Here is a 17370-nt window from a genome sequence, read left to right on the forward strand (position 1 = left end):
AGGGACACCTGCAGAGCTGGTGGAGGGAACAGTGGGGAGGGATGCCGCAGCCGGTAGCGGGGCTGCGGCAGCAGGGGCAGTCTCCGCCATGGAGGGCCTGGCCTTTTTAGTGGGGCCCTTACTCTTCTTCCCACCTCAACCCTTCCCACCGGCTGAGGGGGCTCCCCTCGAATCAGAAGGGGCGAGAGACGTGGCAGCAATGGAGGTCTCCCTAGTACTCGCCGCCGCCAGTGCCCCAGCAGGGACGGTGGTAGGTGGATTGTCAGCGGCGGACGAGGTAGAGGCTTGGGCAGGGGACACGGGGCAGGTGGAGGAGGGGTGGTGGGAGCATCGCGAGGGGTCTCCCCTGCCGTGTCCCCCGCCATAACGAGAGCGGGGAGGGGGACAAACAGTGAGGGGAGGGGAAGGAGAGGAGGCAGCCACCCCTCCCCACTAGGCTGCAGGCAGGGGAGGAGGGTGTCACAAAGGGAAGGCTAAAGGGGCATGGGGAGCAACCAAGGACCTAAGAGTGGGAGGGTTTCAGGGCACCGATGCAGAGGGGGTTCCGGCTCCTCTAGTTGCACAAGGGGATTTTGGGGACAATGGCGGGGGAGGGGTGCAGTGAACAAGGGGAAACCAAATGGGGAAGGGCACAAGCGCCTGAGAAGGGTCATGGGCACATGAGGTGGGGGACCGATCAGGGCTGGGGGAGCACAGGGTGGGAAAAGGCTAGCTGGTAATGCGGTAGAGGGACCACGGGGGCAGCTGCAGGGCTGGGGCAGAACTATCAGGGTCGCAGAGGGAAATGGGTGGGGCACACAAATGTGGCAAAGGGGAGGGGGTCAGCCCAGGGGGCGGGGGTGGCATGCACTCACAGGCACTTGTGCCAAAAAGTCAATGGTTGGCTGCTGCTGCTGCAGGCCCAAATGATGGAAGTGGGAGTGGTGAGCCAGGCGAGCTGCTCAGTCCCAAAGGCAGGAGGCAGAAGCAGAGGGAAAACAGCCAGCGGGGGTGGTGGAAGGGGCAACGATGGTGGTGGGGGTGAAAGGGGACACGGATGGACCGGGGGCAGGCTCCACGCCACACCCCGGTGCCCCAGCAAACACAGTCCAAACCCCCACCACAAGAGCACAGTTAGAAAAAGGACTCAGTCCAGGAAAGCCCCCTCCACAGTGGTCTTCATGCGATCTCCAGCAGCAGGCGGTCCTCTACTCCTTCTTCTCCTCCTCCGGGCACCAACAGCTCCCCAGCAACAGCCACAGTTGCCCCAACAGCTCCAGGTGGTGGTGGTCTGGTGTCCAGGCAGGAGGGACCCCGCTCAGATGGTGGTGTTCTCATCAACAAGAGGTGGAGTCCCTCAATCCCCTCCTCTCTGGGAAGCAGACCAGCGGGCCCCCCACCCAAGGGGCTGTAGGTGGAGGAACAGCAGTTAACTGAGGTGAGGGGGAACCACTAACCAGCCAGCAAACAGACAGCAGAGAGAGGAGAGGGTGGTGATGTCTAGCCCAGCCAGGGGAGCAGCAGGAGCAGGAACAACAACAGCAGTAGCAGCAACAGCGAGGGCCCAGTGCCCAGCAGGAAACAGCAGCAGCAGCAGCAGCCCTCTCCCTCCTTCCTCTACAGCAGAGCGGTCCTATTGGCATCCAGCGGGGGTGGGCGGGTGAAGCCTGCCCACTTCTAATGGACCTCCCCCCAGCCTAAGGGGAGGATCCACAGGTCTGGGATACCAAGTAATTACGGGGGACAACTAATGAAAAAACAGGATCGGGAGTGAGGTCAGAAGGTTAAACGAAGGGAACCTGATGGGGACACCGAGCAGAGAACCCCGGACAACGCCCACTGCTCCTCGAAGGCGTCAAGGGAGCCAGTGGACGCTGCCCAGAGGAACTCTGCCCAGATGCGTGAACAGACGGAGGAACGGAAATAGGCCCTACAGTCGCAGGAAAGCCCGCCGGCCAACCTCCTCTCCCTGGTGTTGTAGATGGCCAGTTTGGCCAGGGCCAAGAGGAGGTTGAGAAGGAGATCCTGCGACTTTGTGGGGCCACGGATGAGGAGCGTGTAGATAAAAAGGTGAGGGGAAAAGTGCAACCAAAAACGCAAGAAAATATTTAAGAGGAGCCGGAACAGTGGAGCGGTCCTATTGGCATCCAGTGGGGGTGGGGGCGGGCAAAGCCCGCCCACTCCTAAAGGACCTCCCCCCAGCCTAAGGGGAGGACCCACAGGTCTGGGACACCAAGTAATTACGGGGGACAACTAATGAATGCCTGTATCATTTCTGTTTCTGAAGTTAGGAATATTGACTATGTATCTGTATTTCAGCTATGCTACTTTGGTTGACCCTCGCTGCTAAAACTTTAGGTAAAAGCCAGACAGGGAAGTTAGTCCATCAGCAAGGACAATAGACTGTGAAAAGCTTGTTCTTCCTGTGGTTGCTCCATACTGCCACTGACTCATGGAAGTTGTGATACTACAGAGTCAGGTGGTCTTGTCACCTGATACTAAAACGTTACCCGGGACTTCTTGTAACTTTCCACTGTAAGGAAAGAGGCGGTCAAGTTTGGTCAACAAGGATTCCCGCCTGATGTAAATCCTATTTAAGGGTCGGGAGGAATGCAAACACTACTCCTCCTCTCTATGGCCTGTCTGCCCAAGAAGAAAGACTGCAAAAGGTAAGACAAGAGGTGAGTCCAGACTGAGAAAGGGGTCTAGTCTTAAAAGGAAAAAACTGGAACTCTGAACCACAGAAGCTTTGCAAACTGCCTGCAGTAATATCTAGGATGAGAAATACTATTTGTAACCAATTTCTTTAGTGAAACTAACTTAGTTTGTATATTTCATTTAATTTGCTTAGTAATCAGCTTTGTTCTGTTTGTTACCCCTTTTATCACTTAAAACCTGCCTTTTATAGTTAATAACATTTGTTTTGTTTATTATTAAACCCAGTTTCTGTAATTTCTAACTAGAGGGCAGGGGGCAAGAAGTGTGCACACCTCTCTCCACATTGAAGAAGGGGATAAATTTCATAATATATCTTTGGGTCTGCACTCCAAGGGAGGTAGATATCTGAGTGCTGGGCAAGTCCCTTAAGTTGAGTCTCCCCAGAGCCGATCTGCAGCTGGGTGTGGCCCTGCTTGTGTGTATGTTAAAGGAGGTTTTTAAGAGCCTGTCTCAGCAAGACAGGTTAAAGGGGGCCCATGATGGCAGAACAGGTAGACTCTGTGGTATCTCTGCACATCAGGTATGTTCCCAAGGCGTCCAACCTGTCACAGACAATATACTACTTTGTCTTTGACTGCCATACTTCAGATGGCAAATTTCCACATGTTAAGCAAGGCTGAAACACAAGTAGGATGAGAGCTCTCCAAAAGAAACAGATCTGCTGAAGGAAGACTGAATAGACTGAAGACTGAATAGTGTATGTTGAATTGTTGGCATTCTTATCTCTGAGTCACTGCTAAGCTTGTGTCATAGCACTGAGTGAGGGGTCAATATATTATAACAGATTCAAATCTTTTGAATGACAAGAAAAACTTGAGGGAAGGGGGGATCTAGTATCCGTGGAATTCAAATAATGTCTATGTATCCAAACTATAAAATTTGTAAGTTTGCCTGGAAGTGAGTAGAAATCAAAGAACCAATAGAAATTCCTGGTTTTAAGGTGATCATCCTCTGACCATGTTTTCCATGCACTAGCTAAGGGTAATGTCTACTTTCTGTCCTGCAAAAAAAATATATAAATGTTTTAATGCATTGTTTAATGTCTGCTGCCTTTCACTTCATAACTATCTGAATTCCAGTGACTAGTGAAGTGATCTATGTATATCTAGTGTGTATGTAATCAAATTGTAAATACTATTTTGAACTTTGGAAACTTTGATGTAAAATCCTATGTAAATTACAGCCACTCAAGCATTTTTCTATATTTTCCCCTTTTCATATTTCAAGGAAGAATTTCTCAAAAGTAATAAAATACATTCTTAAAATATTTCCTATAAATAATTGGTAGATTTACATTTATCTAAATTGTCTCTTAAAAATTGGTTACTTGAGTAATCAAAATGCAGACTTGGTCTTTTTCAATTTATAGACTTATGATGCTAATAATTTAATTTTAAAATTACAATAATCTTTTCCAAACATTTGGACAATTGATTATCCCTATTTCTAATCATAAAGTCAGATAATAATGGTTAATTATATTTATTTGTAAGGACTATGCTGAATTTCTGCACTTGGAAAATAAGGAGTGCTTACTGGCACTCACAGTTGTGTTTTTACTTGTTTCCTCTCATGCTAGCATTAAAATTGACTGTTAGTATATATAAACTATTGGCCAAATTCTCCCTTGATGTATAACTGTAAAAGCCGGTTAAGTCAATGTGTGGCCCGAGGTGTAAATCAAGGCAAAAAATGATCCTCTGTTATAAAAGAAAACAAAAAAGAAAGAAAAAAGAGGGATAAGATCATGCCAGATCCATAGTGGTTCAGGTGGGGGAAGTGTAGAAGAATATCACCACATGAGAAGTCCCGGCAAGTATTTTACCTCAAAATAAAGCAGGTTTGTGCTCTCTGTTTGCTATAACAACAAATAAGGTGCAACCAGAGAACTCTGGGAAAGGATTGTGATTCCTCTTGGAAGTATTCCATATATGGCTCTATTGCTTCCCATTGTTTCCTGCCTGCACCTTATTTGTAGATATAACAAGGCTGTAGACATAACAAGGAACAAGTCATAGTGTGTAGACAGCAACAGAGGGAAATCTCCGTGTTTTAATAAAAGTGACTGTTGAATGGTCTTTTGAGTATTTGTGAAACACCAGTTCACAATATTGCCATCCAAATGACAAGAGAAATGTTTATGTTTCACTCTGTAAATTTTAGCACATCAAAAACAACTTAAAAATCCATACGCCATCCATTACATTTTTTCTCTTACTGTAGCAAAAGTACATCTACTTTAATAAATAGCATGGAAATATTCTGTTCTTTTACAGACTAAACAAAGAATAGGTCTTAATCAGCACCTCAACAAATCAATAAACTGCATAAGATATGCTCATGTATGGAATACTTGCAACAATATTAGCTCTTTGCATTGCTTGCTTAGGTGATATACATCATGAATCAAATAATAGCAAGCGAGGCATTCAGGCAAATTTAACTTAAGATAGCACTGTCATTCCATGATATTTTATTTGTACATCTCCACTTATAATTTCTTCCTTTTTAAGCAAAATTGGTTCATCTTTCATAAATTTGCTATGGACAGTGATTTAAAAAAAAGGCTAGAGAATAAAATTTATTGCATCTAATTTATGATGTCTGAAGATGTCTTAGTTATTAGAGAAAACATTTGTCACTCAACCTTAGCATCTCTAACATTTAACTGAAAAAATAATCTTCTCCAGGTTGTTATCTTTTATGTAGTCTCTTGTCCCTCTGAAGACAATCAGAAGTTCAAACTCCATTCAGTGTATTCTGGGAACAAATTGTTATCTTATTAAATACCATCTTGTTATTGAAGTCACAGAAGTTACTGTATGGATTAAAGTAGAATTGTTTCTCTGGTTTCCTTTTAGGAAACAGATGTACATATAAAACATCCTAAAAACATAGTGATATGCAGTATTTTTCGCAGATTCTCTTAATGCTCTAAAGGCCCAGTTAATAGCTCTGTCTGAACAAAATGTTATGTATATCTTACTTGTGGCACCAGGATAATTGTGTTATTCAGTCTACCCCTTATTTAAGGAGCTACTTATTCTTCTGATTAGCTAGGCAGGCAGTACAATCCATGTGCAAGTTACTTCTTACTGAAGCAGATTTCTTCCAAGCAAATTTGAAGTACACTTCATGGACAAAAACTGAAGGTAGGTATTTCATTACCTGTATGTTCTATGCTTCATGGAATGGGAAAAAAGGAGCAAAAGGAAGTGGAATATCCATTGAGAAGCCTTTTACTCTAACTTCCCATGAGTTATAAGCTATTCTTGCTCATTTAAGAGTGCTAACATTTCCAGCAACATGATGAATTAGATTAGTTCATAATATGTATTCCTAAGGAGAATCTCATCATTAAAAATGCTTACTGGTAGAACCACATTTTCAAAAGGGTGGCCTTCCTTTTCCTTACCCAATTTCCTTCCATATTGTATACCAATAGTTGAATTGCAGGTTCTGCTTGGATAGTTAAAGGCTCAGTAACCTGATTTGTGCCCCTCCCCTCTAAATTATTTTTTCAGGTATATAATTTGTCATTGCATATTAACCCCCCTTCCAAAGGGTCTCAGTCTTTTTTAAAAAATGAACCCCAAGATGTATAAATTATACACAGAGCAGCTTTCTTTTTTATACGTTTCCATGAGTTGGAATGCTGCTGTGCCTTTGTAATTTGCTCTGCTTTTGAAGCTAGTCTTTTTAGGTTGAAAAACACAAAAGACTCTAACGTGACCCTTGGTGTCGCAAAGTATAATGCCAAAGAAATTGGTAGTTTGCCTGTTTTCTCAATAGATCACAAAAATAGGTCATTTTCACCATCTGCCTCACTTGTTGTTAGACAGGAAGGTAATAATAAAAATGCATTCTCGGAAAATATGATCATTGCTTTATAGTCCATAAAGATAAAAAATGAACCTAGCTGTACTATAACATGATGTTTCACCTAGGCACAACACTCACTTTGTTCCTATAGCTGGTCCCCCATGAATTACTTTTCAATATTTCACTATCAAAAGCTATTTACTCAGAAGTCACTTGATCAGTGGAGTCTTACTGCCTCTACATACAAGAATTGTACTGTAGATAAAAATGTTTCAAAACAAAAATTAAAGAAAATTGATCTCTCAGTATCATGTGGGCCTCTTATATGCATGGTAGATGATAATTTTTCTAAAGTTAAACTTCATTAATGATATCCAGATAATAAGAAATTTTCGCATCTCATTTATGAGAGCGGTAATTATTTATTACCAATTTAAACCTGAATTACTGAACTACAATCAGCTTCTGGTACTGCATTTTTGTACTCCTAATCATATTCCTATGTGAACTCTGAATGTCTGTAGTTTCACCTATTTTCAGTATAAAGTGTATTTTGTTAGCTTTAGCTTTATTTTCTTCTGAAAGCCACTACAAATATCACACTCACTCATGCTTATCTATTTACTTTTCTTCTTCTTCTTCATACTAACATTATATAGGCATAATATCACCATTATATTCACATCTCATTTACAATGAATGTTATAAAGCACATTAAAATGACTCTTTAATAAACTACTTCTTTGTTTACCGGAAGGGGCAAGGTGTAACTTAATAATACTCTCAGACATACAGCCATTTTAAAATAAGTTGTATATTAATAACCTAGTTTAGAACTGCAGTATACAAGACATTGGAAAGAAGAAGAAAATAATCAGAAGGAAAGCTAAACTTCAAACTAAAGTTCAGAGAGTTTCAATTTAAACTAATTTCAGGCAATGTTATTCCCACTAACAAGCCACTAGCATCACAAAGTAAATGCCAAAAAAGTAAGTAGTGTGCTCGTTATCTCAAGAAATCACAAAAATATGTCATTTTCACCATCTGTCTCACTTGTAGGTAGACAATTTGAGATGGAATTGGCACTCCTGTAAAACTTGGATGGGGAAAGCATGGCAGAGAGTGTCTTCTCTGTGCTCTGGCATCATTGTTACAGGTACACTTGGCAAAACTCAATTTTTAAAAGCATTTTAAGAATTTTAAGCAATTTTTAAGCATTTTAAGCAATGTTTAGCATTTTGTATTTGTATTGATTTAAATTTTCACAGTTGTGCAAAATTATGGGTGTTAAGCAATTTTTATCAATTTAAATTTTCACAGTTGTGAGACATTATCTGGGGATGTCATATAATAGGGAAAGGTCAGGCAATAGTTAATTAATGACAGTAGATGCCGAGATTCAAAGTTATGGCTTTATAATTAAGGCAGTAATTGAATCGTGTGATGATTGTCAAATACTTGTAGTTGAGTTTCAGACAAGGCATGGAAAATCATAGCAAAGTGGTAATGGGTCTTTATTAATTATGGTTATTTGGAGAAGTTAGAGAAAACCTATTTGTTTAAGAAAAAATATTGGAACAATATAAACACTGAACTGTTATGTTAACCATGCTATTTTTGATTTGATAGCCAGACATTTTGCTGCACCTATATTGCAGTCATTAAGTGAGAGCTGACAGTAGGAGCTCCACCATATACGGGGGCAGACAGAAGGAGTTTCACTATGCGCCCCATGCTCTGTCACTGTCAGCTCAGATAAATGGGGTATTTCTGTACTAATGGGAAAAAAGCATGTTTTGCAAACCTCAAAATGTATGCAAAATTGAGGACTGTGTAAAGTAAGCCAATTAAAATCAAAATTGTGGTGGAACCCTAATATTGCTGATCAGCAACTTCCGCAATATCACAAATTAAATAGGTCCTTACTTACAACCATTAAAGCTATAAATTGTCCACTTCTCATATCAAAATATACAAAGTAAATATCCTTAAATCAAACATTTACAAGTTCTCAAATAGTAGTTGTCTTACTTTGCTTATCTATAAATATCAATTATTATGGATGGAAATATGTTTTTGTTGGCTTGTTTGTGTATGGTGAACACTTAGTGACATTTATCATTAAAAATCAGATTCTTCAAACCCTAGTTATAGATATGTTAGAAACAGATTTCAATATTAGGCAAATTGGTTGAAACTACAATAAAGAACAAAATTATCTGACAGATGAACACAATATAGAGAGCCAGCATGGCTTTTGTAAAGGGAAATTTTGCCTCACCAATGTATTAGAATTCTTTGAGGGTGTCAACAAACATGTGGACAAGGGTTATTCAGTGGATATAGCATAACTGGACTTTCAGAAAGCCTTTGGCAAGGTCCCTCCTCACAGGCTATTAAGCATATTAAGCAGTCAAGGGATGAGTGGGAATGTCCTTTCATGGATCAATAACTAGTTAAAAGATAGGAAACAAATGGCAAGAATAAACGGTCCATTTTCACAGTGGATAGAGGTAAATAGTAGGGGCTCTCACATCTGTACTGGGACCTGTGTTATTCAGCATATGCATAAATAATCTGGAAAAGGGAGTGAACAGTGAGGTGCCAAAATTTCCAGATGACAAAGTTCTCACACCTACTGTCTGCATTATGTCCAGTTTTATAGGAAATAAAAGAAACCCAAAGCACCTTCATAGTACACCTCCACTAGCCTAATGAATAAGAAGAAGATTTTGCTGCAGCATTGTTAAAAGAGCAGCTATTACCTATACACTTTTTAAAAACACATATCTGATGTCACAGTTTTTTCTCACAGACTTTGTTTAAAATAGGGAAATTAGATATTTTCAGTACCATTACAACCTAACTTCACACCTTTAACACACCATATGTGCATATATCTGTTCAGTTACTCACAGGGGGGAGCACTCGTCATCTGGCCGGGCTGGAAGAAAGACAGCAGGCAATGGTCTGGATGTTGTTTAATTAGGCTGCAACGTTATTCTCCTAAAATATCTTATAATACCCAGAAATACATTATACAATGCAGGTCATCATTATTTCCTTTCGTATTTCCACCTATTTAGGGAGATTCCTCCCCACTTCCCAACTTGATGCCAGCTAGCCCATTGCTGGGACCCACAGACTTCCAAAATAAGAACCCCCCATACTAATGGTAAATGCAAGGCCTGATGGGTAACCAGAGACAGCAGATGATGCCAACCCAAGGTTTGCCAGTGAAATATCTGGTCCTCTGAAATTGGCCCGTAGCAGAGGCAGGTCCTCCTTCCTCTGAAATTGCACAACATCAAGAAAACTCCTGTTGTAAGCACTGAATGTTCACGGCACTACCAATCTCTGTATTACTTTCAGAGCCATCATATGACAGGGTTCCAGCGGGCCACTGGCATCTGTTTGGGTTCCTTGTTGTCTCTGGGTGCCTGGTCCCAAAATCTGACCACTTGAAACTGATACAATGTATCAGCTACACCATTATCAATGCCAAACACTTTTCTGTCAGGGAAAACATATGTTAACGTTAAAACTCTGTAGTACAAATGCTCTTACCAGCTTCAAAACCCTTGGTGATCTGGAGTTCTAGCAATTGATAACATGACCATATTATCATTCCAGAAACTCAGTCTTCTGTTTGCTAAATCAGCTACACAAATAGTCACTGCCACTAAAATGGGAAAAAAAACAAATTCAGGAATGTTATATCCTTTACTATGCCTTTTTGTATCCAACCACAAAGCCACTTTTAGGGCATGCCACCTGGCTTGGTAAAAGACTCTAAAACCTATCCCTCCCAATACATCTGAATGAATCTTTAAATCTGCCTCTGTCATCCACTCCTCCCTCCGGAAAGACTTGTTAAAATGATTCAGAAACAGCTCCCACATCCCCAAATCTTCCTTCCTCTCTTTATTAACTCTTACAAAAGGGTTGGGTAGATGTCCACAGCAGCAGCTGAAAGAGGCCAGAACTCTGCATGAAAAGTTAAAATACCAAATGATAGCATGCATCTCCCACAGTGTGATCTTCCTGTCTGCTCTAGCCTCGATAACCCCTCCCAAAAGTTCCCTCAGCTTATCCTGAGGGAGTCTAGATATACCAGCATTCATATCTAACTTGATCCCCAGGTAGGTAAGCTTAACAGAGGGCCCTTCTGTTTTTAAATCTGCCAGAGGTACCCCCAACTTACCAGGCAGGGCCTGGAATGTAGCCAACAGTTTAGCACGCTCCTCAGAATATGCCCTGCCTTCAAACAAGAACAAATAGTGTACCACTCCCTCTGTGCTGCTGCCCATTCCTGCATTGTGCTGAGTTTTTCAAATGTAAAGAATAAAATGAAACATCCTATTGGCAGGGACTTTTCAAAATACACCTGACCCTCAAAATAGAAACTCAAAAGGTTCAAATTGGAAAGATGCACTGGCAGCAGCTGAGAAGCCAACTTGCACATTTTGCTAACTGTGCTCCTGGGCAAAAAGTCCTAACAGTGCTCACCACCTGTTCAAAGGAGGAATAGCATACTGAACATAATGCTGGGTCTATCATATCATTAACAGAACTTCCCTACTTGTATGACAAGTGATGAATCAAGTGATTCTTGCCAGCTGCCTTCTTAGGAACCAAACCCAGGGAGAAACCTGTAAGTTCTTTATAAGGAGATGCTTAAATGGTCCTGTGTAATCTTTTTTTTACAATGTGCCCCAACACAATTATGGACTTCAAATATTTGTCTGTGAGATGACTTCTTACCCCGGTTAATGGAGGCTTAAATCCTGATGTAAACCCCTCCCATAAATACAATCCTTATGTGTCTTTAAATGATAATTCTAAAGGAGTACCCTTAACACTTTGAGTTTAATCAATGACTAGAGATTTTTCCAGTTCCCACACTGCCAATTCCTCCATCCTCATTTCCAGTTCAACAACCTCCATCTCCTGTTCCTGGAAGTGTAAGTGGTGCCTGATTTATCCCCCAAACTTTCCCTAAAGGTATAGTAATGGGAGGTGGTTCTACTCCAATTCCATGGGTTGGAGGGTGGATGTTGCCAGCCCAATCCCAGTGAGAGATGGCTTTTGTGAGGGACCTGTTATGTGGGTAGCAACCCCACTTCTTCTGGCTAGCCAGACAAAGGACCCACCTCATACAGTTGCAGTGAGCAGTGAGTAGCCCCACTGAAGTTAATGGGACTGCACAATAAGGATTGCACAATCTAGACCCATGGTATTTCTAGCTTGATGGTATCCCTACATTTTTGAACCATTAGCATGACTTCCAAGCCCTTCTTTGAAAGATGATATTTGAACAAAAAACAAAAAAAACCCTCTAGTCCCTGTTGGGTTATGTTATAGTCTAAAGCATTGAACACAGGGAGCATAGCTTAAAGATAAAATCTGCAAAGGACTGTGGAAAATCAGTAATATTGGAAACCGACACCCATACAGCATATGTTACTAAGTCTTCAATAAAAAAGTCACTTGTTAAAGCCAATCTCGAGAGCAGTTACTTCAAACCAGTAATACAACATTATTGATCTGGCACTAGTGAAATAAATAAATAAATGAAGTCAAGCTAAATCTAATACAGACAGCTTCAAAAGGCAGAATAAATTGAGACTATAAAAGTAGAAAGGTATCAAGTCCTTGTTTAGAGCAAGTTGATTCATATCAGATTACATTTTGCTAAATGAGGCACTCTTAATTCTATGAATCAGCTACATAAAGTCAATTTTACTCTTAAACTTCTTTTTGTGGATACTATAAAGGAAAGAAATTATAAGTAAAACCAAAATAATTGGTCCTTTCGGATGAACTTGATGGTATATTAATTTGTGCATTGGGGGCTACATGATACAATGACAAATGAATCATTAAATTCAATGGTTACGAGGTAAAGTCCAGCTCTAAGGACACACTACTTGGGAAGATCTATTTATCTAGTAGATATATTTGAAAAATAAAAGCTGATTCTTTTGAATACTGTAATTCACTGCTATATTATGAATTTGGCCATATGAGCTTTGTCTACTATGCCCTATTGGCTGTGACCTTGATCCTGCAGACATATACATTCATATCTTTACTCACATAGTTTTCTAAATTATTTTTAAAAATTTATTCTAGTACCTGCAGACTTTTTAACTGACCCTTGGTTTACAGATTGAAGGCCAAATTTGGTATTTAATTTTGACTGCCAATTGTAGAGGCAGAATCAATTATAATATTTAGTCATCCATCTACCCTCCTGTCTGTGTTGGAAAAATCAATGTTTCAATAATTGTAGTTGTGCTTTCCATTTTTTTTCCTTTACATGCAAGTGCAAAATTACATCCACCAAACTGGAGGCAATTTTTCAAAGTTTGTCCATGTGCAATCTGCAAACTTGCAAATTCTACCCCACCCCCAAAGAATAATACACCTCAAGGGGAAGAAAAATCCATCACAAAGTAGCTAAATATATAAATCATAAAGAAAATGTCAAAAATCTGGGTCAGGTGGGAAGTTTGCATGCTACATCAGCACCAGTAGGAAGCGGCATCAATTGAGATATATCTTGGGAGGATCAAATTCCGGTCCCCATCCCCCAGCAGGGACAGTTTCAGTCCTTGTTTATCCATCTCCCCTTTTCTCCCAGAAGCCATGGGTTTCCCTCAGCCAAGCAGTCCCCACTTTCTTACCCACCCAATGCATGAGCCCAGTGCAGCCAGGCATTGAGTTCTCCGTAGACTCCTCTGTTCTCTGCCATACAGAAACAGACTTCCTGTTTGCCAAGTCATAAAGCCACTTGGCTTTGCAGCACCTCCATCTGGACAGATGAATTACTTGGTTAAATATTAATGGCATTGTGACCCTGTGCTCCAGGTCACAATGCCACTTACTGAAATTTGACCCAACCAACCCTACGTTTGTAAGGGCAGCTGGGTCAAATTTCAGTGGCATTGCAACTACGCAGCAAGAGCAATGCTCTGGATCACTCCAGCAGAAGCAGTGCTGATTTAATATGGGGCTGCTGCTGTTCCCCCTGGCTCCACAGCCTCTAAAGCTTTGAGCAAGTGGGAGCGCTGGGGGTGGGGGGCATTGCCCCTTTCAGCCAGCCCAATAATTGGTACAACTGCCAATAATAGAGCAGTAACTTCAGATTACAATCATTAAAATGAGTCCAGTGGCAACTGTCTGTAATTAATCTTTGAAAGGCTGCTCCAGAAATTAGTAGGCACATTTAAGTAATGAAGTTTGCTTCATGTTATAATTACCTGCACTATGGGCCCTGATTTTGCCAAAAATTACATCTGGCTTTTGCACAACATAAGGCCATGCAAACTGATTGTTAGAGCCTCCACAGCATAGATTATTTTTTTGCTTAATCAGGATCTTTTGAAGAAATGCCTCAAAACAAAAGATTGCATTGTTTATGATACATTTCTGTAGATAAATAGTTCTCATGAATAGCTCTCAAATTTACTTTGATACTTATCATGTTGATTTTAATAGTCCTAATATGAGTGTAAAAATATAGTGCCCTATATATGGAGTATTTGTTTTTTAAGCCCCAGGCAGCCATTTATCCTTGATATACACTGAACTGATTATGACTTATTCTGGGAATGGGGCTGTATAAAAGTAAAGAAACAAATTGTTTCTTTCTGTGGTTCAGAATTTCAGAACTGGGGAGTGGCCATGGAACTCATGTACACAGCTACAGCAGCCCATAGATCCCTAGCCCCCTCCTTCTCCCTAAGTGGGGCCACACCAACATTCTACAATTCTACAGTATAGTACTCCACTAGTTCTGTGTCAGTAGAGGAAGGAAAAGAAGGAAAGAGATGTAGAGGGAGGGAGGGAGAGGTGTTAGGTGAGTGGAGTGCCTGATCCACCTCATTTGATGAATAAAAAGCAAGTTCTTTATTTTTTACTGTCTTTGTCAGTGGTGTGCATGGGGCCAGGGGTGGGGGAGCAGGACTCATAGACTCATAGACTCTAGGACTGGAAGGGACCTCGAGAGGTAGTCGAGTCCAGTCCCCTGCCCTCACGGCAGGACCAAATACTGTCTAAACCATCCCTAATAGACATTTATCTAACCTACTCTTAAATATCTCCAGAGATGGAGATTCCACAACTTCCCTAGGCAATCTATGCCAGTGTTTAACTACCCTGACAGTTAGGAACTTTTTCCTAATGTCCAACCTAAATCTCCCTTGCTGCAGTTTAAGCCCATTGCTTCTTGTTCTATCATTGGAGGCTAAGGTGAACAAGTTTTCTCCCTTCTCCTGATGACACCCTTTTAGATACCTGGAAACTGCTATCATGTCCCCTCTCAGTCTTCTCTTTTCCAAACAAAACAAACCCAATTCCTTCAGCCTTCCTTCATAGTTCATGTTCTCAAGACCTTTAATCATTCTTGTTGCTCTTCTCTGGACCCTCTCCAATTTCTCCACATCTTTCTTGAAATGCGGTGCCCAGAACTGGACACAATACTCCAGTTGAGGCCTAACCAGAGCAGAGTAAAGCGGAAGAATGACTTCTCGTGTCTTGTTTACAACACACCTGTTAATGCATCCCAGAATCACGTTTGCTTTTTTTGCAACAGTATCACACTGTTGACTCATATTAAGCTTGTGGTTCACTATGACCCCTAGATCTCTTTCTGCCATACTCCTTCCTAGACAGTCTCTTCCCATTCTGTATGTGTGAAACTGATTGTTCCTTCCTGCTCCCGTTCCTTTTTCACTTTTGTGGCTGAGAAAGGGTGGAGGACTTGTCTAGTTTAGGGTGTTTTTCCACGTTTGATATGCTGGTTGGGAGTTAGGTGAGCTTGGGTACCAAATCACATATGGACGGCGGTGTAGAGAATAAACTCTACCCATGATTACTATTGTTACAAGTATCAGTTACCGTGTTAGTCTATACCCACAAAAACAATGAGGAGTCCAGTGGCACCTTAAAGACTAACAGATTTATCTGAGTATAAGCTTTTGTGGGTAGAAAAAACACATCTTCGGCTGCATGGAGTGAAAATTACAGATACAGGCATAAATATACTGGCACATGAAGAGGAGGGAGTTACTTTACAAGTGAAAAACCAGTGATGACAAGACTAATTCAGTCAGGGTGAATGTGGCCCACTCCCAATTATTTATGAGGAGATGTCAATACCAAGAAAGGGAAAATTGCTTTTGTAGTGAGTCAGACACTCCCATTCCGTATTCAAGCCCACATTAATGGTGTTACATTTGCAAATGAATTATAGCTCTGCAGTTTCTCTTTGAAGTCTTTTTTGAAGTTTTTTTGGTTGTTGAAGGAAGGCTACTTTAAAATCTGTTTTTAAATGTCCAGGAAGATTAAAGTGTTCTCCTACTGGCTTTTGTATGTTACAATTTCTGATGTCTGATTTGTGTCCATTTATTCTTTTACGTAGAGACTGTCCAGTTTGGCCAAGGTACACGGCAGAGGGCACTGTTGGCCCATGATGGCATATATCACATTAGTAGATGTAGTAGATGTACAGGTGAATGAGCTCCTGATGGTATAGTTGATGTGGTTGGGTCCTATGATGGTGTCGCTAGAGTAGATATGGGGACAGAGTAGGCAACAGGGTTTGTTAATGGGATTGGTTCCTGGGTTAGTGTTTCTGTGGTGTGTAGTTGCTGGTGAGTATTTGCTTCAGGTTAGGGGGCTGTCTGTAAGTGAGGCCTGGCCTGCCTCCCAAGGTCTGTGATAGTGAGGGATTGTTTTCCAGGATAAGTTGTAGATCATTGATGATGAACTGGAGAGGTTTAAGCTGGGGGCTGTATGGAATGGCCAGCGGTGTTCTGTTATTTTCCTTGTTGGGCCTGTCCTGTAGGTGACTTCTGGATACCCGTCTCACTCTGTTAATCTGTTTCTTCACTTCCCCAGGTTGGTATTGTGGTTTTCAGAATTCTTGATAAAGATCTTGTAGGTGTTTGTCTCTGTCTGAGTGATCGGAGTAATTACGGTTGTATCTTAGGGCTTGGCTGTAGACAATGGAGCATGTGATGTGTCCTGGATGGAAGCTGGAGGCATGTAGGTAAGAATCGCAGTCAGTAGGTTTCCAGTATAGGGTGGTGTTTAAGTGACCATCACTTATTTACACTGTAGTGTCCAGGAAGTGGATCTCTTGTGTGGATTGGTCCAGGTTAAGGTTGATGGTGGGATGGAAATTGTTGAAATCCAGGTGGGATGCTTCCTGTGAGTCCATACGATGAAGATGTCAGCAATGTAGCACAAGTAGAGATGAGGCACTAGGTGATGATAGTTGAGAAAGCATTATTCTAAGTCAGACATAAAAATGTTGGCATACTGTGGGGCCTTGCAGGTACCCACAGCAGTGTCTCTGACTTGAAGGCATAAGTTGTTCCCAAATCTGAAATGGTTTGGGTGAGAACAGTTACAAAGCTCAGCCACCAGGTGTGCTATGGCCTCATCAGTGATAGTGTTCCTGACAGCTTTTTAGTCCATTCTCATGCGGATTATTGTTGTAAAGAGCTTCTACATCCATGGTGGCCAGCATGGTGTTTTCAGGAAGATCACCAATGCATTGTATCAAGTATCAGAGGGGTAGCCATGTTAATCTGGATCTGTAAAAGCAGCAAAAAGTCCTGTGGCACCTTATAGACTAACAGACGTTTTGGAGCATGAGCTCCAAAATGCACTGTAGTTTCCTCAGAAAGTCGGTGGTGTCAATAAGATAGCTAGAAGTGCTGATAGCATAGGGTCTGAGTCCAAATAGCAAGATAATCCTTCTGTAAGAGTGCCAATGCCTGATATGATGGGGAGTCCAGGATTTCCAGATTTATAGATTTTAGGTAGCAGGTAGAATAC

This window comes from Gopherus flavomarginatus, chromosome 1 (assembly GCF_025201925.1).
Source record: "Gopherus flavomarginatus isolate rGopFla2 chromosome 1, rGopFla2.mat.asm, whole genome shotgun sequence".
Taxonomy (NCBI): domain Eukaryota; kingdom Metazoa; phylum Chordata; order Testudines; family Testudinidae; genus Gopherus; species Gopherus flavomarginatus.